The 22,965-nt window shown below is 39.9% G+C and overlaps 1 long non-coding RNA gene across 1 annotated transcript; it reads right to left on the bottom strand.

Annotated features, from left to right (window-relative positions):
• Window positions 1-17,954: 17,954 nt before the first annotated feature.
• On the bottom strand, window positions 17,955-18,518 carry LOC149843496 (uncharacterized). Its single transcript, XR_016430898.1, has 3 exons — window positions 18,410-18,518; window positions 18,252-18,313; window positions 17,955-18,030 (listed from the first exon to the last, which is right to left on the bottom strand). It is a non-coding gene; the product is annotated as an uncharacterized LOC149843496 (long non-coding RNA).
• Between the last annotated feature and the right edge of the window lie 4,447 nt (window positions 18,519-22,965).

Genomic DNA, 22,965 nt, shown 5'->3' on the forward strand with positions numbered 1-22,965 from the left:
TTCAGGTTATAATCAAACTCAAATATATGTACAAAATTCAAACACAAATTTGAATAAATAATATACATAAATTAATAATAAAGAAAGTATATATTTCATCGAGCAAAGATCTCAAATCTATATTGATTAAAAACCAAAGAAAAAATAAGACACAGGATTAGATCAACTTACTTTAACTTAAGCCACCATCGAAAAAGAATCAGGCTCAAGTTTTTTGTCCACCATAGGTTTAGGAGCACATTAAATGGGCTGGACTTGCTTTTATCTCTTGAATACATAGCACAAAGCTACTTAAAAAGATTTTTCCATTGCTCCTCTAGGTTGAGACTTTTTATTTATATAGTATGGAGACTCCAGCCTCCTATCACACTTTTTAAATTTACATGGTTATCTATTATTAAGTAATATTTTTAATTAAAATAAAACTCTAAAAGTTTTAAATATTGTAGATATACAAAAAATAAAATTTAACAAATACAATAATTACAAACATGTCTTAAAAACAAGATTAACAAAAAAACTTATTTAAAAAATCAAACTTTTACTCAATATATGCATATTTATTAGTATACTAACTAGGATCACACTGAAAGACGTACTAGATGTTTGGTCTTAATATAATGTGCTAATGCTAGTCACCGTTACGAACATCAAAAAACATTTGCTAACCCACTATATAGACATGATTGTCTAAAACTAAAGTTTGCATAGTCAAATCCTATATCGAACGCTACTAATGACTATGGTTATCAACCATTGCATCTCAATAGGGCCCTTCTGCATATCAAATTGCTTAATTGACAGAGAAACAATGGTTAATTGCAAGTATGTATGCCGCATGCTCAATGGTATCTGTCAGGTCCATCCTCGGGAGATTTTTTCATACTAATGTCGTGAGTGTGTTTATCTTTTAAAGGCATCATCTTCAAGAAACCCTACTATAAAAAATGAATAAGATACACTATGTCACCCCAACTCAAGACTTATACCCCTAATCTGATTTGTGAGCTGAAGTTTATGTTTTTTCTCATATCCAAATTTACACAAGTTATATAAGTTTTCATATAACCAAAATAAGATCTTGCACAATTGCATGCAAGATCTTATTCTTCTTCTTTTTTTATCCACTTGCTTTACCTTAGCTTCTTATATTCCATTCTTGCCTTGTAGGCTAACTCAAAATCATTCCTCCCTTATTGCTATTCTCAAAATCATCCCTGACCTTCCCTTAACCCTGCCAAAACTCTCATTCAGCTTAACTATTGTTTCTTGCATTAACGAAACCGTTAAATCACCATTAAATGACCATTCTACCTTATTCTGCACACAATGTAGAACCATCACAATCTTGCCAATTGATGCCACCACCGTGGCCTCTTCTTCCAAAGTCAACAGGGAACACTACAAACCCACAAATTAGCAACACATTTTTCTGTTTTTCCTTTTTGTTTCCAAACCCTAAAAAAACACGTCATGAAAAAGTCAAGTATTTAATCTTGTACATATCCAAAAACCAAAGATACCAACAAAGAAAAAGTCGCTGATGACTGCATTTTCTGATAGGGATGGCAGTGGAGCTGGGCAAAGGCGGTGGACTTCACCCTGTCTCAAAAGTCTGCCCCCCGCGGGGTCACACAATGAGGTCTTGCCCGCCCATTCACATGCTCGAGCCTCACACGGCCAAAGAAAAAGCACATCGCCTGTGAAGGCGATACAACACCATTTTATTCTTTAGGGTATCACAATACGTGAGGTTACTCACGAACACGGGACCATAGCCCAATGACTCAAGTGGAGTCGCGAAACTTCAAAAGGTATTTGTGCCAATATCCTACGGTGTTTAAGTCTCAATCCTTTGTTGAGATACATCGAGAGCGTAGTGTGCAACATGCAACAATGTGGTAACATGGTGCATTTTATGATAAGATAATGCACAATACTCAATACAACACTCGAGGTAAGCAATCGATAGTCCAATACACGTGTTATGGTGTGCCAAGTGCGAGTGTGCTAGCATGCAATACATTTCATATTCTCTCGCACATCAGTCAAACGTAAATGACAATATTTACACAATCAAATAACATCCATGTCATCATGTGTAAATATGTGCAAGTGTCCAGTGCTAAGATCATTCACAACGATGCACAAGTGTATGAGTCTATTGAACCAATATTTGCAAGTATACTCATTTATACATATTGAACACGAGCCAAAAATACCAAATTTCAAGCCTCGCATTTGAGACACCATACACAACGATAATTGTCGAGCAGAACTCGTGGCACAATCATTCACATGCAAAACCACGACAACAACGCACACAAGTGTCATAGTGTGCAAGGTGGAACATCATCATACATACGGGAATTATGTTAGCATTTCCAAAGCGACATCATCGTGCTTGCGAAGCTAGCAAAGGCAAAACCAAAAAGGGACATGGTCACAATGATTTAAGAAACCCAACCCAAAGCTAAAATAGTCAGCAAGGCCACGACCACAGAAAGTGTTGTGAAAACAAGCGAATGGGGTGGGCAGCATGCCACTTACCACCCTGCTACCGCGACAATGTAGCACAGTTGCACCACGATAACACCATGGAGGTCAGCGCAACAATCAGGCCTACACAACAGGCCGAAGGCTAGCACAACAAACCAAATGTGGCCTGCGTGCGACACCTCCAGGCTGCCCTAATCGGGTGCAGGCTGCGGCCAAAGAAACCAACAACCCACAGGTCTGGACATTTGGTCCAGGCCTGTGCTGCTGGACAGGGAGTGCACAGATCGTGCACACGATCTGGACACTCGGGTCCAGTCTGGGCACGACTGCCACACCCGACAACAACATCTGAACCAGACTTGGTTCTGGTGTTGCTACAAATGGCCTGAGTCTGGTTCAAATCTAGGCATCAGCTCGGGCCGTGAGCCACAGTCTGGACCGGGGTGTCCAGACCTACCCTAGTGCAGGCCACACTAGACAGAGGAAAATTTGCAGAACGGCGGCGAAGGCAGCGCCCACTTGTTGGGATGCCTGCACACAGCAAACTGAGTGTGTCCAACACTCGGTTGATGGCCAAGGCAAGACAAGGAACCCCTTGTTTAGGTCGGGGTTTCCCCTTACAAGTCTGAACCAGACTGGTTCAGACTATGTCAGGCCAAAAGACGAGCAGGGCCTTGGCAGCCCGAATAAAATGAGAGAGAGGGGGAGAGGCGACAGAGCTGGGCTGCGAAGGAGCCCAGTCCTGTCACACAAGCTCCCCATAGAGCATGGCAGCCTTGCTGCCAACACTCCACCGTGGGAAGTGGTTGTAACCGAGCAGCCCACACCCCCACAACGGGAAAACCACAACATGCTTAAAGGAGGAACAAGGTAAAAATGAAGCAAAAAGGGGAAAAACCAATGAAATAAAGAGGGAAAATGTGATTCAATCATGCATAGAAGAAAGCCCATATCCATCATGCTACCACCGAGAACCCCCCTTGCACTCCACAAAATGGAAGAAGGTGGTTCTGGTATTTTGAGCACTCTCCACTCAAAACAACGCAATCACACCCAAAAACGGTGAAAATAGAAGAGAACATGCATTTCTAATATTTACATAAACATGCAACAAGTGCAAGGCATCTAATTCATCGATAAACCCCTTGCATACAACGAATGCAAGGCAGTTTTGGGCTTCATGCTTACCGAATGTTAAATCCTGAAAAGGAATACCATAAGAATAGAAAATCTCACTTTTGCTCGGTTGAAGGAGGAGATAGGAATCTTCTTCTTCACTTGGAAATAGAGGGGCTTCCAAGACTTCGGTTCACACACTACACAACACACACACCCTCAAGGAGAAAATCGGTGGAGCGAGAAGAAGATGAGAGGAGAGCAAGAGAGAAGAGTGAGAGCCCAAAAACGTCTAGTTTTTTGCTCCCTCTTTTTTTTTTAAGTTTTTATACTACTACATGCAAAATGGATGGCTAGGATCTCTTAGAGAGATCCAATGGTCGGGGATTAACTCACGCCCTTCTAGGCAATGGCAAGGGTGTAATACTCTTGCATGGCCACCCAAAGAAGCCATACACCTTTTTCTTTTTAAAAACTTCTTTTCACTTTTTTGAAAATGCCATGGGGCGCAGCCCCATGCTCTCCTTGGAAACACCCCCCCCCCCCTCATGATGACACCCAAAAATATTACAAGATTGCCATGGGTGCTGCCCACTTGGCCAATCCACAATCTCTTTTTGAATTGCTTACTTTTTATTACTCCCTTGCCACTGCACAGCTTGGTCAACGTGACCAGCTGGGCTCCCTCACATGGGTGTCGCCCAGTGAGGTCAAGCCATGGTGGGTTTTGACCTTCAAGTCAAACCCAAATCTGCCCAAATTTTCTGAACATGCTATTTAATTATTTGACATTCAATATTTGTTTCATTTGAAATTTTCACTTAGAGTTAATATATTTGAAATGCTCCATTTTAATTTCGGTAAGACCCATACTTCTTAAAAATGCATTCTTTTTTCGAATTACGTAAAATTAAAGGGGTCTAACTCCTTGATTTGCAATTTGATTGATCTTATGCAATTTGAATAAAACTTAGGGTTTTCGATGAGCAATGCATCACAATATGCATACATATGCATTCATTTTAATACATATTTATATATGTTTATATATATTTGTATGTTCATATTAGGGTTTCATATATATATATATATATATATATATATATATATATATATATATATATATATATATGTATGTATATAGGTGTATGCAAAAATCCTCGTAGATATACAAAAAAAAAAAATTCTAAAATTTCTTATTATGCATTGTTCTTTCTCAGAAAATTCGTGGGCCTTACAACCTACCCTCCTTAAAAAGGATTTCGTCTACGAAATCAGAAACTTCAATCAACAAAGAGATCAGGGTATTTCTCTCTCATGCTTGCTTCAAGCTTTCATGTGCATTCTTTGATGCCATGGTGTTGCCAATGCACTTTAACCAATGGAATGGTCTTTGTACGCAAAACTTGATCTCGGCGATCAACGATCTCGACAGGCTTTTCAGCTATCGTCAAATCTTCCTGAACTTCTACTTCTTCATACCAAATGATATGTGAGGGCTCAGAAATGTACTTCCTTAACATCGACACATGAAATATGTTATGAATCTGGGCGTATTGTTGTGGTAGCTCAACCCGATAAGCTGCTTCTCTGATTCTCTCAAGAATCTTGAATGGTTTGACGTATCTGGGACTCAACTTTACTTTCTTTCCGAAACAAAAAATGCTCTTGGTCGGTGAAACTTTCAAAAAGACCATATCATTAACATCAAATAAAAGCTCTCATTATCTCTTATCGGCATAACTCTTCTGTCTATCTTGCGCTGCCTTCAAACACTCTTGAATCTTCTGCACTTGCTGAGTGTAGTGTTGAAGAACAATTGGTAATTCATTGGATCTATCACTAATATCATTCTAATATGACAGTGATCGATAAGATCTTCCGTACAATGCTTCGTACGGAGCCATCCCGATACTAGTGTGAAAGTTGTTATTATAGGCAAATTCGACTAAACACAAGTGCAAATCCCACTCCTCTTGCCAGTCGAGTATATAAGCTCACAACATATCTTCTAACGTCTGAATCGTTCTTTCTGACTGATTGTCAGTCTGAGGGTGAAAGACAGTACTAAACTTCAACCTTGTCGGGTCGGGCCAGGTCGACCAAACAGGTCTGGTCTGACATACCGGCCTCAAACCATAATTAAAAGTGGGCTGGGGTCAAACAGTCCCCTGCCCATTTCCATACTCACCCACGCATATCATAGGCATAACCTTTTTTTTTTTTACTCATAATAGAACATAAAACTAAATACGGATCACATGGCACTCACTGTATTTTTTTTCGATAATCTAACACAAACAGAGAATGTTACTGAAATACATAGACCCACAACTATATTCAACTTAGTTTATTTTTGAATTAGTAAATGAACACAACAACCAGGTAGGGACTATGTTCAACTTAATTAGTTTATTGTTTTTTTGAATTTGTAAATGAACACAACAACAAGGTAGGGACTAATGCATGAACATGGAATGACAAAATTTAATTCGGATTTAACTTTATTGATACCTAAGTTATTTTTTTTCAAAACTTAAATGGGAGAAACCAAAAACAAGTTAGCGCAAGTCGTGAGTGAATGTTTCTATGGTCAAACAACATGTATACCACATTAAAAAAACTTGAATCATATATGCCTCTCTTTTTTTATGTACATGCTACCTTTAATTGGTGATGCGATAATAACAACAAACACACACATCTATATATATATATATATATATATATATATATATATATATATATATATATATATATATATATATATATATATATATATATATATATATATATGTTCACATGTGATACATGTCTACTAGCATGATCTGGCTACCAGAGTTATGCCTATAATCTCTCTATTAAGGGCAGATCGACACCCCATGACATGAGATCCAATCTTCACGTATGTCAGTTCATTATTCGCATACCGAGGGAAATGTCATGTTTGTCATTATCACCACCATCATCATAATTCTCATGTTTGTTTAGTCTAAAGGGAAATGTTGCTAACCATTTCCTTTGATATGAGTTTTGGCAAGCAAAAGATCTTTCTATGAAAGAAACATATTTGTATTAAGGAAGCTATCATCTTGCCATTCAAAATTTTAATGCTTTCGATTGTTAAGATAGATAAATTATGGAATTAGGTTCAAACTTGAACAAGTTTACTTGAGAACAATCCTTGAGCATGGTAACTTGTGTTGATCACCATACTTGTCATTGTGTGCTTCTTTTTGGGTGTTTTTGTAATTATCAATTGTAAAAATTTGAGGGGTAGTTTCAGTATTTATGAAAATATGTATGGTTAGGCAAGCTGGGATTAGGTGGACCTTTACTAGAACAACAGTTGCCCCATGTGGCAGAGGGATTTGATCCTGGGTCTTCAGCTTGACATAAGACCCTGTTTTTCTATTCCTGATGTCAAGTGCTCGAAACCTGTGTAAAGAGGTTGAGTTCAAATTAAACTCTTAATAAGATCTATAGGCCTTATGGTTTAGGTGTTTCAAATAGGTTTACATCCTTTATGAACTTACCTATGTGAGTGTGAAAGTGAGGGTCACTTTCTATGGGCTTGTACTTTGTCTCTAGAGCGCTCATGAAACTAAGATACATCACAGAACCCTTAATGTGCGACTTCTATATATTGTTAGAGACATTATGACCACCTAAAGTAAAAGTGTGTGTTGCATTGTCTGGAAGGTCAATTAGGATTCACAAATCAAAGCTAACACTATTAAGATCCCAAACTGACTAAAGCTAAGTAACACTAACATGGGGGTTCAAACAAGGTTGTTAAATGCGAGAAGGCGAAGCGAGGCGTTGAGCCTGTTATGAAGTGAGGCGTAAGCCTCGAGGCGTTGAAGTTTAAGCTTCATGATCAAAATAATAAAATATACAATGTTAATAAAATAATGAAAATTTTAAATAAAAACTAATAATAAATAATAAATGACAGTATAAAATAAATTGTGTCCTCACAAGATCAATTAAGTTCCAAATCCATCAAGAACCACTGGAACTCCACCCTCAAGCGCAAGTGCTTCACTGCCGGCAACCCTCCGGCCAAGCGATCCAACATCTCCAAAAAAGATAAGTAAAAAAATAAATAGACAATTTCTTCTTTGAAGCACGTAAATAAACCGATAGACAATTTCACCACCGCTCCCTCGCTGCGCTTCCTCTCGTTGAGTAATAATTACTTTTCCGGCAAGATTCCGCAGGGTTTCGGGACCAATTCCCAGCTCCTGGAGGCCATGGATCTGTCGTCGAACCTGCTCAATGGTTCGTTGCTGTCAAAGATCGGGACCGTACGATACCTCAACCTCTCGTCCAACAGGTTCTTCGGCCCGATACCACCGGAGATCGGCCAGAGCATCCCGCAGAATGCGACGCTCGACCTCTCCTACAACAACTTCTCTGGGCCAGTGCCGGAGGTCGGGGCGTTCCTGAACCAGAAGTTGCAGTGCTTCTTTGGGAACCCGAACCTCTGCGGCGGCCTGCTTAAGAGCCTCTGCAACGTCCCGGCGACTCTCTCCAACCCGTCGCTGAACACCACGACGTCGCCACCGGCGATCGCGGCCATACCTGAGAGCCTGCCGGAGCAGCCGACGGAGAATGGGAGCCCTCAACCGGAGAAGCCGCAATAGAGGAGAGACGGCCTAACTCCCGGAACTATCATCGTCGAAAACTTTGCGGCTTTGAGCCTCGTGTCTATGGTCTTCATCTACCGGTACCAGGTGAAGAGAAAGAAGGCCGACGCAGCGGCCGTGGCAGAAATTTCTGGAGACCAGAAGAAGAATGAAGATGCTGGGAGATGGTCGTGCCTGCGAGCCAGTCGGAAAGGGAGAGGCGACGACGAGATCTCGGATAGCTCAAGCTTCGTCTCGGAATCAGAGGAAGAGCTGCGGGATCAGAAATCGGGACGCCTGGTGTTGGTGGACGTCGAGCCGCCAGAGCTGAAGCTGGAGCGGCTGCAAGGCTTCGACCTACATCCTGGGCGCGAGCGGAACGAGCATTGTCTAGAATGCCATCGCTTCCTCACTGCAACAATTTCACCTCTTCTGATCTCTTTCGAAACAGAATCGAGAATCGGAGACGACATTCAACATGATGTGCACGCCTCAGAAGCGAAGCGCGTTTCGACTTGAGGCGTGCGCTTCACATGAGTGAAGCATGCGTTTCAAGCCTGAAATGGCTCACTGCAACGCCTCAATACCTTGAGCGTGCGCTTCGCCTCTGAGGCGTGCGCTTCGCCTCTGAGGCGTGCGCTTCAGGTATTGAGGCGTACGCCTCTCACAACACTGGGTTCAAACCCAAAAGACACTTTCAATTATGCACTGAATCTTCATGAACAACCTCTTGAGTCCGCTTTTATAGTTTTGATCCACATGGGAGATTGTTGAAATTTGACTCAAAACTATCCAAGTTTTTCCTCAATTTTTATATTTTCCCTAAGTTTGTGGGTAATGAGTTCTCTACAAAAGTTTAATCCCACATTGAAGGATTTTGAGAAAACTCTTGTCCTTATATAGAGGGGTGGTGCCTTAAAGGGCAAAACCCTCAAGGGCATTAGATCTTGGGTTTGTGCATCACTTTATTCTTGGATCTTGATCTTGACTTTTGATCATTGACCCTTAACTTTGGACTCAGTCCAGGTTGGCTTGGATTTGACTTTCTTTTTAGTACTTAGAACAGATTTAATCCCCAAGTCTAAAACCGTCTTTGACCAGTATATTTATGGACCTTGACTTAACATTGAATCCTATTCAGATATTTATGGATCTTATTTGAATATGTTTGAACCTTACCCAACGGTTGTCCATGGGCATTAAAGGTTTAAAATGGTCCATAGTTGTCTCTTATCGGTCGTCTGGTTTAATTGTTGACATGTTGACTCAATCAAGGTCATTCCTTTAAAGGTCATTTTGGATCCTTTTTTATGCCCCTTTATATATAACAATTTGGGCTTTTATGGCTAGCCATTTTTGTCTCTTAAAGGTTTTTTATGGCCTTTATGGGTGACCTTAGGCTGGAGCCTATATAAATCTCAGTCATCTCCCATTTCTATCATCTCATCCTCAGCTCTCTCTCTCTCTCTCTCAAGTGCTCTCCCAGGAGCTGTGTTCGGATCCCTATCAAGGAATCCAAATCCAGTTTTTATTCAGATACATATCCAAGATCCAGACCTGATTCATGTTTAAATCCCTATTCAATATCTAATTTTAGTTCTTGTTTGGATTTCTATCCATGATCCATATCTGGTTGTTCGGATCCTTATCCTGGATCCAGATCTTCTTGCTATTTGGATCCAGATACATTTTATATCCAAATTTAGTTTGAATCTAGATCTAATTGTTGTTCAAATCTAGATCCATTTGTTTGGATCCAGATCTAGATTAAATTCAGATCTAAATCCAATTGTTTGGATCTAGATTCAAATCCAGTTTGAATCTAGATTTAATTCAGATCCATATCCAATTCTAATCTAGTTTGAATCTAGATCTAGTTTAAATTCTGATCCAATTCAGTTTAGACCCAAACTAGTTTAGATCCATATCCAGATACAAATCCAGTTCGAATCCAGATCTAGTTGTTGTTTGAATCTAGATCTAGATCCATATCTACTTCGGATCTAAATCTAATTGTTTGAATTCAGATCCACTTAAGATCTAGATCCAGTTTAGATCTAAATCCAATCCAGATCCAGATCCAATTTGAATCTAGATCCAGTTATTGTGTGAATCTAAATCTAATTTGAATCCATACCCAGATCCATATTCAATTGTTATTTAGATCCAAATCCATTACTAAGTTCTTGATCCAGTTGTTGTTTGGATGTATACCCCCTTTCAGTTTGGATTCATACTCATATTCAAACCCAAGATCCATATCCATTTCGAACCTAGATCTTCCTAGTTAAGAGGTTGTCCAAGGTGGTTCGTATCGAGGTTATCGGTCTTACCCAGTGCACGGCGTGGACTAAATTTTTTAGAGTAGGTGAAAGTTCGGTCCTATCTTAGGAGCCTAGTGGCATGAATACCTATTGTACCGAGGACTTGATTCTAAGTAGGGGCAACTATCGCTTGAAAGACAACGCGTTTACGTGTGCCTTCGACCCGACCCCCTAAAGTTAAGGCAAAGTTTTCAACATATTCTCTGTCTGTCACAGATCCCGAATAAGAAAAAAGCACTGCTCCGGTGAAGTGAACCAAGTGGTCATGGTTATATTAACCTATCTTCCATTCTTCATGATGAATGTTGTGTACACTTACTTTGGTCTATCTCTATTGAAGAGAAATTCAATGATTTAAATGTCTCCATCTCACATCTATAGGATGGGGTGAGTGTCCGATTGCCAGCATTATATGCTCTCTCACTGCTAGCATCGTTTCTTTAAGTAGCTAATGAGGAGTACTTTTCCCCAAGCCAAAAGTGATCTCATGTCTTGCCCTCCATGTTTTCCAATAACTACGCTAAAGGTTGCATCCCAGCAGAGGTCCAAGATTTGAGGGAATGCTTGATTTCTTGTTTGGTCTTCCACCTCCTCCCAAATAGAGTGGTGACCCTGTTTCGAAGTTCTTTTATCCATCTGCACTCCAAGAAGAGGTGGTCACACATATGCATCTGTTGGCCATAGATAATCCCATGTATTTCAAGTCACTAATTTCCATTCAATTACAGAAAGGAGGGTGGTACAAGTTCTAGAGAAAGTTGCAAGTTTTATGTACTATAAATGGGATCCTTGTTACCTGTGCTCCTTATCTTCTCCCATACCCCCTTCAACGAGAAATCTCAGCATCTATCTTGTTCGGGTCACACTCACTATTTTGAATCTCTTCATAAACATCTTTCAGGAGCCTAAGACCCTCTTGCACTATCTTACACTTGGGCTAAACCTCCTTGTCCAGCATGCTGCTAAGACTGAATTTGCGAAGGGGTTGTTCATACATGATTACTTGGGTATTTTTCCGCAGATGGTACACCCTCTAAAAGCTTAGCCATACCAATTCTAACCCCCTTCCTTGCATGTGGGATGTTGCCACAGATGTATTAGGGACCCATATAAATTCCTTACTCTGATACTTAGCTGCAACCAACTATGACAAGAGATTTTTAATTTGAGCTTCTACCGTTCAAGCTAGCTTTGGCTAGGCATGCATTGTTCTTGTCCTCCAACCTTCTGATCCCCAACCCTCCCTCCTATCGTAACCTACATGCTTCATCCCAACTTATCAAGTGTATGTGTGTCTGTTGATCACAGTCATACCACAAACTTTCTCATAATTGCTTTCATGCAATTTATCACACTCAGGGAGTTCAAAACTTGTCATCTAATAAATCTAAAATGACTACAACACAAACCTAATGAATGTCAATTGTTCTACCATCCATAGCAGACTACCTCTCCATGCCTCCTCCCTTGATTTAAACTTACTAATGAGTTGTTTACACATACTTTTATGGAGGCGTCCCTGAAATAGTGGAAGACCAAGATAGTGTTATACCAACCTAGTGAAAACAGGATTTCAGAAAAGAGAATTCAAGCCTAGAGGCACGTTCTTAAGATCGCTATCTTTAGAACTTCAATCGCCCCACTCCGGAAATTCCGAAGATGCGAAAAAGGGTTTTGTTACGACTGAGTTCCCAGGATACAACTAGGCTTGAACCTCAAGAGAGTCACTGCTTCGCAAGAACAGATGACCTCTCCCACACATGAACTCTGCAAGCCAAACCGAGAAGAAAGAAAGGAGAAAACTGGAGAGTCAGAAATTTTGATATCCAAAAGACGAAGATAGAAGATATTTATAACCTTTTAGAGAGGCCAAAACGTTTTGCGATAAATGAGATTAAAGGCCATAAATCTGACAGTTTGAAAATAGGATGAAAGGTACCTGAACGGTCACCCACCTTTGACTGTCAATCAAAGGCCTCCAAAACCGTCCAACAGTCACAAAGCGCCTTAAACTCAATATAAATGCTATTAAAACCTTTCAAACGGCCAGATGTCTCAAAACAGAAAAATCAAAATGGATATTTGCGCCTCAAGCGCCTCAAGCGCACGCGCGACTCAAGCGCACGCGCGACTCAAGCGCGTGCGCGAACGTCCGCAATCCACCTAAATACTCAAGGCTTACCAAAGTAAAGAATAGATTACAAACTCTCTATTTAAACCTCTTGAAAAGCTTTTCTCTCTTAGATATGGGACTAAACTTTTCAAAACACTTTTGATAGTAACCATTAATAATTTAAAACTTTCCTAACAGATAGTTCATGGGCAACTTGGATTGTTGCCGTCCATTGGCCCTATGAATGGTGGAGTTTCTCTTCTAATCCATATTAAAGGTCATGAAAATGAGCAAGCCCGATGCCAACATGATTCAAATCTCTTCCTGATGGATCTTCTACAATCCAAAAGGAAAAAGGGCATTGTTTGCGTACAAAGTGTGATGCCATGCAAACTCTTTGATTTTGATGGGGTGAATGATCTATTCCTTTTCTGCCCAGTTCAAAAATCTCATTAGCCTCTCCATAGCCAAGAGAAACAAAAGTGGTGACAGTGGATCATATTGTTATATACCTCTAGAGGCCTTAAATTGCCTGGCCAGCTCCCTATTTATATTTATGATGACAGCGGATGTCATGATTTTCTCCACCCATCCCCCATCAAAGCCAAATAAAAGGTTTTCTTCTAAAAAAAATCCAATCCACACAGTCATACGCCTTTGTGGGGTTCCTCTTAAACATCCCACTCCTTTTTTTACTCGCCGCCAGGAAGTCAATGATTTCGTGGGGGAGGAGCACACTCTCATGGATATTCTTGCCCTTAAGGCAAAACCTTTGATTGTATCTGATTAGTCTCTCTCTCGGATTCCTTTCAATTTGATTGCCATGATTTTAATAATCACCTTGTACATAAAGTTACAAAGGCTTACTGTCTTGAATTGGTTGAGACTCTTTGCCCCTTTAGATTTGGGAATTAAAGCTATGTTTGTGTAATTCGCTCTTTGTAGTAGTTTCTCTTTTATAAAAAAAAAAAAAAAATCTTTAACGGCCCTGCAAACATCCATCCCCACCACACTCAAAAGATTTGAAAAAAGGCTCCATTGAAACCGTCTGGGCTGGGAGCACTTTCCCCATCAAGTGCAAAAACCACTTGTTTGATTTCCTGGTCTGTCACCACCCTCAATAGCTCTTTGTTGTTTTCAACTGACACTCTGTGGAAAGCTAATCTGCTTAATAGTTCTTTGAACCCATCATCTTTGGTGAATAATTTGGAAAAGAAATCGCTGTCGCTAATCTTGGAACCATCTTTCCGAACAGGATGTGGAATCTAAATGAAAGCAAAAGGAGAGGCTAGAAATACGTGGTTCGGCCTTTACTTGCCTACGGGAAAATCAACTTAATTTCTTTTTCCCAATATTCAGTCCTTTATATACATCATGATTTGCCTTTACAAAAAGATCTTTCTCGGATATTATTTTCCTTTTCATAGTTATCTGATATATAAGCAATATGCTTTATCCGTCATGCAGTTCAGCATTATTGGCAACAACACAAACATCGTCACTGCATAAGGTAATCTGTTCAGCGTGATTATCGTCGCCACGTGAACCAGCATGCCCATCTTCATCATATTGCTTGACAAGTGTATGGCGTTGTATGGTAAGTGCAACATGGTTAATACGCCCCCTTTAAACTTGGCGTGGGAGGAAGCCAAAGTCCAAGTTTGGTCTGCAAGTCCCAGAAGGCAGATTTGGTAAGGGGTTTAGTAAAAATATCGGCAATTTGAAGATGTGCCGGAACATATTTTGTGACTAGTTGCTGTTGAGCGACCTTCTCTCGCACAAAGTGATAGTCAATTTCGATGTGTTTAGAAAACAGGATTGACTGTCATGTGGAGAGCTGATAGATTATCTCCATATAGAACTGAGGCCTGATGTAAGAAAACTCCAAGATCCCTTAAGATGAATGAAATCCAAGTGAGCTCGACAGCCATGGCTCTATACTCAGTTTCGGAGCTGGATCGGGCTACGGTAGGCTGCTTCTTGGCACTCCAAGATACACAATTTCCACCAATATATGTGCAAAAACCGGTTGTAGAACGATGAGTAATCGAGCATCCAGCCCAATCAGCATCTGAAAACCCATACAATACTAAAGGATTGTGAGATAAAAGCCGCAAACGAAGATGAATGGTTCCTTTAAGATATCGAAGAATTCTCTTGATGAGAGAAAAATGGAATTTAGAAGGAGCGTGCATAAACTGACATACATAATTCACACTGAATGCGATGTCTGGCCGAGTGAAAGTGGGGCGGAAAAAAGAGCAATTGTTCATCCCTGCCTCCATCCCCTCATGGGTTTTGATTTTAACTTTCATCCCCGCCTTTATCCTCATTTCATGTCCTTCATCCCCAGTCCAAACGAGACCAGACGGGTCTGAGTCCCGTTTTCCCCGGTCCACTGCCATTCCTTTTTTCCGATACAAATGAATCCCAAAGCAAAACCCAGTTTGAAAGATTCTTGCATGAATAATGGAGAGAGAGAGAGAGAGAGCAAGATTCTTGCATGAATACTCAAGTGAATCTTCTTTATCAGCTCAAAAATAATAAAAAATTTATTATGTTGTCAATCACAACATGACACATGTTAAAACCATTAAAGTAATTCTAAACTAATATTAAAAATTATTTTTTGATATTTTTTTACATTTATTAAAAATAGCCAATTCAGGCTTGCAGCGTATCGATTTTCTGCCAATACGTTGCTATTTTCTATCACTCATTTCTTTACTTCCGCTTCACATATTCATTTCGTATCCTAGTAACTAGGCATGCACACAAGCCCAGTTTGAGCCAAACTCAGCTCATTTCAAAATACATGTGTTCAAGCTCAGCTCGAGCTCGGAGCTAGCCGAGCTTGAATAGCATTGTCCAGACTCGGCTAAGCTCCGAGCTTACTGTTATTCCAAAAAGACTTTACCATAAACCCCAAAGGTGGGATAAAATCCCCAATCTCTCAGACTACGCTCAAATGACTGACTATTATGCCAGACTCTGACTTGGGATTATTATGACCATGAAAATTTACATACACTAAAAACCTGCTAGATTATTGAAGGGAGAAAAAGTTACAGGGTCTGAAACTCAAACTCAGCACCTCTTGGGATATAGAGTCTAAAGCCCTACCCACTATGAAGATCTGTTTTATTTTGCAAATATATTATATATATACTCTTATGCGAGCTTTATCGAGCTCGGCGACTTGATCAAGCTTGGCTCATTTTATCTACACCGAGCCTGGACTTGGGTTCAAGCTTGGGTTGTTTATTTTTTGAACTAGTTCAAGCCAAGCTTTAAATGAGGCAAGCTCGAGCTAGATAGGCTCGTTGTGCATCCCTACTGGTAAACAATGGCTTAAAGTTTTTTTTATAGAGTACTACAATATTAAAAGCCTCATCCTAAACCAAATATCATGACTCGTAATCTTATTCAATGGACAAATTTGTAATACCACACCACTCACAGGATTGAACTGGACCAGTACACCAGTACCTTTGGAACTCATTCCTCCACGCCTATGAAAAGCCAAATTCTAGGTCATACAAGATGGGACTCGTATGAGGACGGGCATCTCCCAATAGCATGTGTTGCTGTGCAGCCTTGTCTTGTAATGCCCATTGAACGTCAGCTGACATAATGCCTAGTGAAGTTTTAAAAAAAAAAATGAACTATGGATGCATGTGTTCTTTTGGGTTGTTCTGTTGAGGACAAAAATTGGTGTCCTTCCAATTTGTTTGTCACTTTGTCCACAAGGGTTTACTCTATGGCTGATTGCTCAGTATCAACGTGAAAATACTGTGGGGGGGGGGGGGGGGGGGGGGAGTGAACAAATCTCGGAAAGGGTGATTGTATAGTGACTTTAATTTTATACATTGTAGGGGTCTGCCTAACCCCGGCTTGACTACAAAAAAAAAACGTGAAAAACTGGGTATCCAATTCAGGCACAGGTAAACCTTCAGGTTTGTCTGTGCCTCAAGTTGGATCATCAAAGGAATATGTTCAATGCAGTGTATTTAAAGATTTTCTTATGTTTCAACTATGACCAATATCAAAGGGGGAGGGGGAGGGGGGGGTGCTCCCCTTGTTTTGTAGGAGCAGTTAGTGCAGGACGTTGCATGTTCAAAATCCAATGGTATGAGTTGTATAACTGGTGGGATCTGAATTACTAACCCCAGCTTGCCTATCAAAAAAAAAAAAAAACTCTGACCAATAAGTTATAAGGCTCAGAACTGTGAAAAAGCAGAAACTAACAACTGAAGTAAAATCAATACATGCTTACCTGCAAACCAGTCACTATCTGCTCAACTTTGGTGTACCCATACGAGTGTGATAATACAAGCTTTTTGTGATTAAGGCTCTGTTTGGGCTGCCCTACAACGGGGACGGAAACACCGCTTCTATGTGCTGTCAAAATAAGGTTTTTAGCAAAATGTGGTGTTCCCAAAGTATGGTATTGTCAAAATGTGGTATTGGGGATGAAGTTGCAAAAAATATGCTCCTGTGAATGGCGTTGAAATATGGTGTTAGACTCGCCAACTCTATCCTCAATGCAGTGTTTTGGCAACACCACTACTCCCCCTAAAACAATAGTCCGTGTTGGAGAAACAGACAATGTGCAGCTCCCAAACGGCAGAGGGTGTTGGAGAAACTGGAATGTACCTTCAATTCAAGTCTCGCAAACAGAGCCTAAATTTACTTAGATTGAAGACGGGCATAAAGCATAAAATATAAATACCACAATCGAATGTTGTGTGTGCGCGCGAACCTGTAGTTTCATGATAAAAAAATCTTAGATTGTTGTCCAGTTCAGCTAGTTATTTGTTAAACCCGCAATTTATATTTTTATTACAACCACTAAATTATAATATTAGGATAACAAATTGCAAACATCATCAATCTGCAACCATCCTTTAAAATCAAAATGTCGATTTTGTCTTCTAGAAATTTATTGTACAGTTACACGAAATATCAGGCTCCTCCATATAATTTCAAGCATCTAAAAGATAAAACTTGGTAACGTGCCTTGTGTTTTGAGTGGCCTATTTGCTGCGTTGTAAAGGTAAGAACAAGACACAGATGAAAATATGGTTATCACTTGAGCATCAACAACGTCTCAGTACAACTTGGGCAATGATTCATCCTTTCTGTGGTTCTATGTTAAAGCTTTACTAATGAAGGCAAAATAGAGTGCAATGGGAATGCAACTTCAAATACATCCGTATGCCCATACAAGTAAACTCATCTACATAACAACTAAAATTGAACAGCATTCACTTTTTTAAAATCCCATTATCCTCATTCCTCCGGTACTGGTCAATCATGTCTGAGACTTCATCCACCCTTGAACCAGCTGCAACCATGAAAATATGACATTTGCTTGCAGTTAGTCATACCAGTTTTTTGCACAGTAAAGTGGTGTTTCAATGCACCCACTTATCCAGATAAATGGGATAAGCTGGGAAATTGCTTTATGGTCCACAATAGAACATCCCACCTTAACCCATTTATCTCAACAAGTGGTTGCCTACATACACCAGTAATGAAAAAGAAAGGACTCTAATGAAGAGTTACCAAGTTCATAAGCCTCTGAACCTCTTATTATCCGGAGTCTCTTGACTGTAGCAATGAATAATCTGCAAAAACATGATTTACAATCACAAAGCAAAAATGTTTTAAGACAAATAGTGAGCAAGTTCTGCAAAAGCCAAAGATTAAAGAACATGACTTACTCCCAAGGAACATCTCCAACCAACATCTTATCCCCATCATTGTCTTCATAAACAAGGACATAATCAGCTCCTCTCCTCAGAAGCTCAGGAGTGTGGGACTCTGGCAAAGATGTTGGCTTCTCACCAGTGTTTCTAGCTGAAAGTCAGCCACCTCACAAGTTTCAGGGCTAAAGAGAGAGAGGGGTTGCAATAGTAGTGTATCACGGTTTAAGGGAATTTTAACCTGCAATAAATTTCTTGAACATGTCTTCAATTCTGCAAGCCAATTGCTCATAATCATTGTAGATATTCAGATCGATCTTCCTTCCTATTGGAACTCCATCCATGTTCACCTTCACAAACATGAAATCCCCTGCCTTTTCACCCTGCATGTTGAATGTGTATTCAAGAAATTGTGCAAACTCCTGCTTGAATGATAAAAATGGAAGCGAGCCCGCGATGCACGAATTAGTCCTGCAAGTGCCAAGATTGAGAAAAAAAGCATGACTTTTACAAGCCAAAACAGCTAATTGATCAACAGTAAGATGAATGAAACACTGTGCTCAACATATACTAAGGCAATAGGAGAAAGGAAGGAATCCAAACGGAAATTTCAAAAGAAATAATAGAGCTGAGCTAAATACGTGAAGAGTTAGGCCAGACCTATAACAGTTCATGTGAATATTAAAGATAATTACAAAGGATTGCAGACTTACTGGGAGAAACTCCATGAGAATTGCCTAAGTTTCAAGATGGTATGCGAAGTTAACAGCAGAGATTAACACAGAGCTTAGAAAAATACAACTCCAAACTATAAAAGACAAAATCAAAATTTAACATTGAAAAAGGAACAGGGCGCCAAGTCTTCGAGTACAAAGAGAGAGAGAAACAGTGATTAAATTAAAGATGAACATACATGTGCACCTCTGTGTATTTTGTGCATGCGTGTACGTATGTGTGTGTGTGTGTGTGTGCGTATGTGTGTGTGTGTGTGAGAGAGAGAGAGAGAGCCAAAAGAGGACCAACATTATCACTCATGAAGATCAACAAAATGTTGAACCCATGAACCGAACAAAATAGAAAACAAAAAGAGAGAGAGAGAGTTTACATGAACCATTGCATGTGTTTTGGCATGGAAGAATATGAAGTGAAGGAATAAAGTATCTACACATGAAAGCCCGTCACAAGAAGCCACATGTTCCATTTTGGGAGACAGGCAAATAGGAACACAAGCAGTTGGGTAACATTACAGAAAGATTAGCACTTTCATGAACTGCAAAGAACGTTGGCAAAAAAAAGCTCCAATCAACACTTGGAGATAAGAGCAACCAAAAAAAAATTGGGCAGCTATATTCCTATCTTTTAAGGATAAAAAAGCATAACTACATGGCAACACAAAGTACAAATAGCAATGATGCTTATAATGCAACCGTTATCAGAATCCATCCTTTAGGTGTAAAGGTAAATAAGTGAAATACAATCATAGCAGGATACTGTAAACACAAAAGGCCAACCAACATCTTTAGAAATAGAAAAGTAGCATATACTTCAACAAAAAATATTCACTTTCACCAAGCGCAATAAAAGCACTTCCCAGAAAAAATATGAAAAATACAAAATGAATAAACAAACAGGAGATCTGCATGGATTAGAAGCAGTTAATGGAAAACATGAAAACGCAAAAAATGAGTGAAAATGTTCACAGAAGTTACCATTCTCTCGAGGAACCTACACTTAAAAATATAAAGAAATAAAGAAAAATAGAGCAAAGTCCGGAATTTGTAGGATAAGTAATCAAGAACGCACCCTGATTGCTATGACCATGTAAAGAGAATTTTGTCTAACAGATGGGGAGAAAAGCAAATATTTAAACAGAAGCTGGGAGAGTAAGGCACAGAGTAAGAAAAGGGAGAAGTGTGAGCAGTAAATAAGCAGATGGGAGCTTAGGAAGCCGAGCCTGATACAGTAGGCGCGTTCGGTTACAGTGTTCAGACGTCGATTCATCGAATGCCACTGTATGGTTACTTTCAAACCCTGCGTCAGCCCTGCTAATATACCTCCATTTACTTGCAATACTCCCCTTCTTCACCATTTAGAGAGAGAGAGAGAGGGTAATCCAATTTTTTTTTTGAGAGAGATAAAGGGTAATCCAAAGTTTTTATTTCTAGAACTTATCTGCAATATATATTCTGTTAAAAATTCATGTTAGTGCAACGTATCATTGAAATTCTCTTCCCCAGTTCTGCATTTGAATTTATTCCTTTAGTTTTTTTTCCCTAGTTTCTAACTTATTTAAAAAATGAAAAATAGAAAACCCAAGGACTCTGTACACCTCTTTGTACCTCCATTTAGTACAATGCTCCCCCTCTTCACCATTTAGAGGGAGAGAGGGTAATCCAATTTTTTTTAGGGAGAGAGAGGAAAATCCAAAGTTTTTATTTCTAGAACTTATCTGCAATATATATTCTGTTAAAAAATCATGTTAGCGCAACGTTTCATTGAAATTCTCTTCCCCAGTTCTGCATTTGAATTTATTCCTTTAGGCTAGAAAATGCAGGAAAATCCGTATGACCCTTCTTCCAAACAGAGAGACTTTTTAGCTGAGAGAGTTTTTCTAAAAAGTACTTTTTATAAGAAACACTCCTCCACGGGGTGGAGTAATGTTTCTTACCAAGAGAATTTTTTTTTTTTACACTCACCACTGCCATCCACTTTCTCACCATCACCCACCACACATCTCCTCCTCTCTCATTTTTTCACATTTTTCAGTTTTTCTCATGAAAAGAAAAACTTTTTTTTTCTTGTTAAGAGTTTTTCTTGCTTCCTTTTTTCTTAATTTCTATTTTCAAACTTATTTAAAAATTAAAAAAAAAAAATGAAAACCCAAGGACTCTGTACACCTGACTAGATGTGTCTTGGTTTAAAAGCATTCTAAGTTGAAAAGAGGGTGCAAGTTTGATACAGGTGGCCCATGGGCCACGTAAGGCAGAGTGGTTGTGGGCCCAAACCGGGGTTTGTCTGAATAGACTAGGTCCGTTAAGTGACTCTATTCTTGGCCAGTCAGTCATGGTAGGGAGTGGCCGTGTGTTTTCCTTGGATTATCTAAAATAATAATAATAAAAAAAAAAAGTTTGGTACTCAGGGTGTGCCTCCTTTATTGCATGGGGACATGGTAGACCTCAGGAGTTTTATTGGTAAAAGCCTGCTTTTGAACTGTCTGGGTTCACACCCATCCTGTTCGTGGCCAATGAGAACTGGGTTTTTCCTTGACTTGGATTAAAAAAATAACACATTTGAAAGAGAAAACAACTTTTTTTTTCTGTTAGTTCTACAGCTCTTAAGATTATTATGTTTGTTTGTGGATTTTGTGATCTCTATAGTTCCTCATGTAAAGACCAAAAGATAGGCTTGTCTTCTTCTAAGAGTAGGATGGCAACATTTCCTTCATCTACTGGCCATCACGTGTGAAGGATTCACAAGAGTAGACAGGGAGTCAGTGAGCCATTAGAATGGATAATGCAGAACCATGGAACCCAGTCGAATTGAATCCAAACTCCGAGTGCATTATTAATTAGCTTGACTGAGTCCTGAAGTTAGCTTGACTTCTATGAACCCTTCAGTCAAACCGAGTGCATGAGCCTATGGTTAGGCATCCAACTGGATCGAATCGTCATAATCAACGAATCGGTTTGCCCTCGAGCCCATGAAAATTTTAGAAACAAGCCTCCACATTTTCTACAGGCCAGTAAGCTAACCAACGTGGTCTGGTGTTGACTAGGCTGAAGTCAATCCGGGGTTTATGCTTGGCCACCACCAAGCTGGCTAGGCACTGGGTTTCTCAAAAATTTTGATCTGACTGGGCTTGGCCTAGGCCGGTTCTTGGCTTGGGTTAGAAATGTTAGCTTGTGCAGATCATGCCTTATTTTGGCTTATAAGTCACAACTTTTTTCGGTTTTGTTACTTGGTATGGTGTAAAAACAGGCTAATCAGTCCCCAAGGCCTCCACTCATCTGGTAGGGGTCGCTTGTGAATGTCACAATGTTGATGAGACATTGTGAGTTCAAAACCCATGGAGGCGTTCCCTTCCCACAAGGTCTAAGCTGCATGTACTCCTTGATGTGGGTTACCACCAACCGGAGGCTTGCCAATGTGCGGTTTGTGATATTGTGGGGTTTTCCACTTGGCCTAAGCACAAAAAAAATAAAGGTGGCTAACCAAAATTAGGGTTCCTAAACCAAGTTTGTAGACCTGAAGCATGACCTGCCATAGTTTGTCTCAGTGGACAGATTGAATTTGCTCGAACAAGACCAGGCTTTGGCAATTTAACAGGCTAAGCCAGGGCCCCTCCCCCAAACAGTGGCCACAAACCCAGGACTGGGTTGGTTGTATTCTTCCAACCTTGGTCCACATGCAATTTGTTCGTCTAGTTTGTCTATCCGTACGTGTTGCAAAAGAGTTGTACCTATCCCGAGTCTGGTCAAATTCTGACCCTCTGAAGTCCTTGGAGAGATTCTGAAACCTGCAGCTGGAATTTCTGAGATTGGCTCAGCCAAACATTGCCTGATCAATAGCTACAA

The sequence above is a fragment of the Nuphar pumila genome, chromosome 3, assembly GCF_984573655.1.
Source record: "Nuphar pumila chromosome 3, dmNupPumi1.hap1.1, whole genome shotgun sequence".
Classification (NCBI taxonomy): domain Eukaryota; kingdom Viridiplantae; phylum Streptophyta; class Magnoliopsida; order Nymphaeales; family Nymphaeaceae; genus Nuphar; species Nuphar pumila.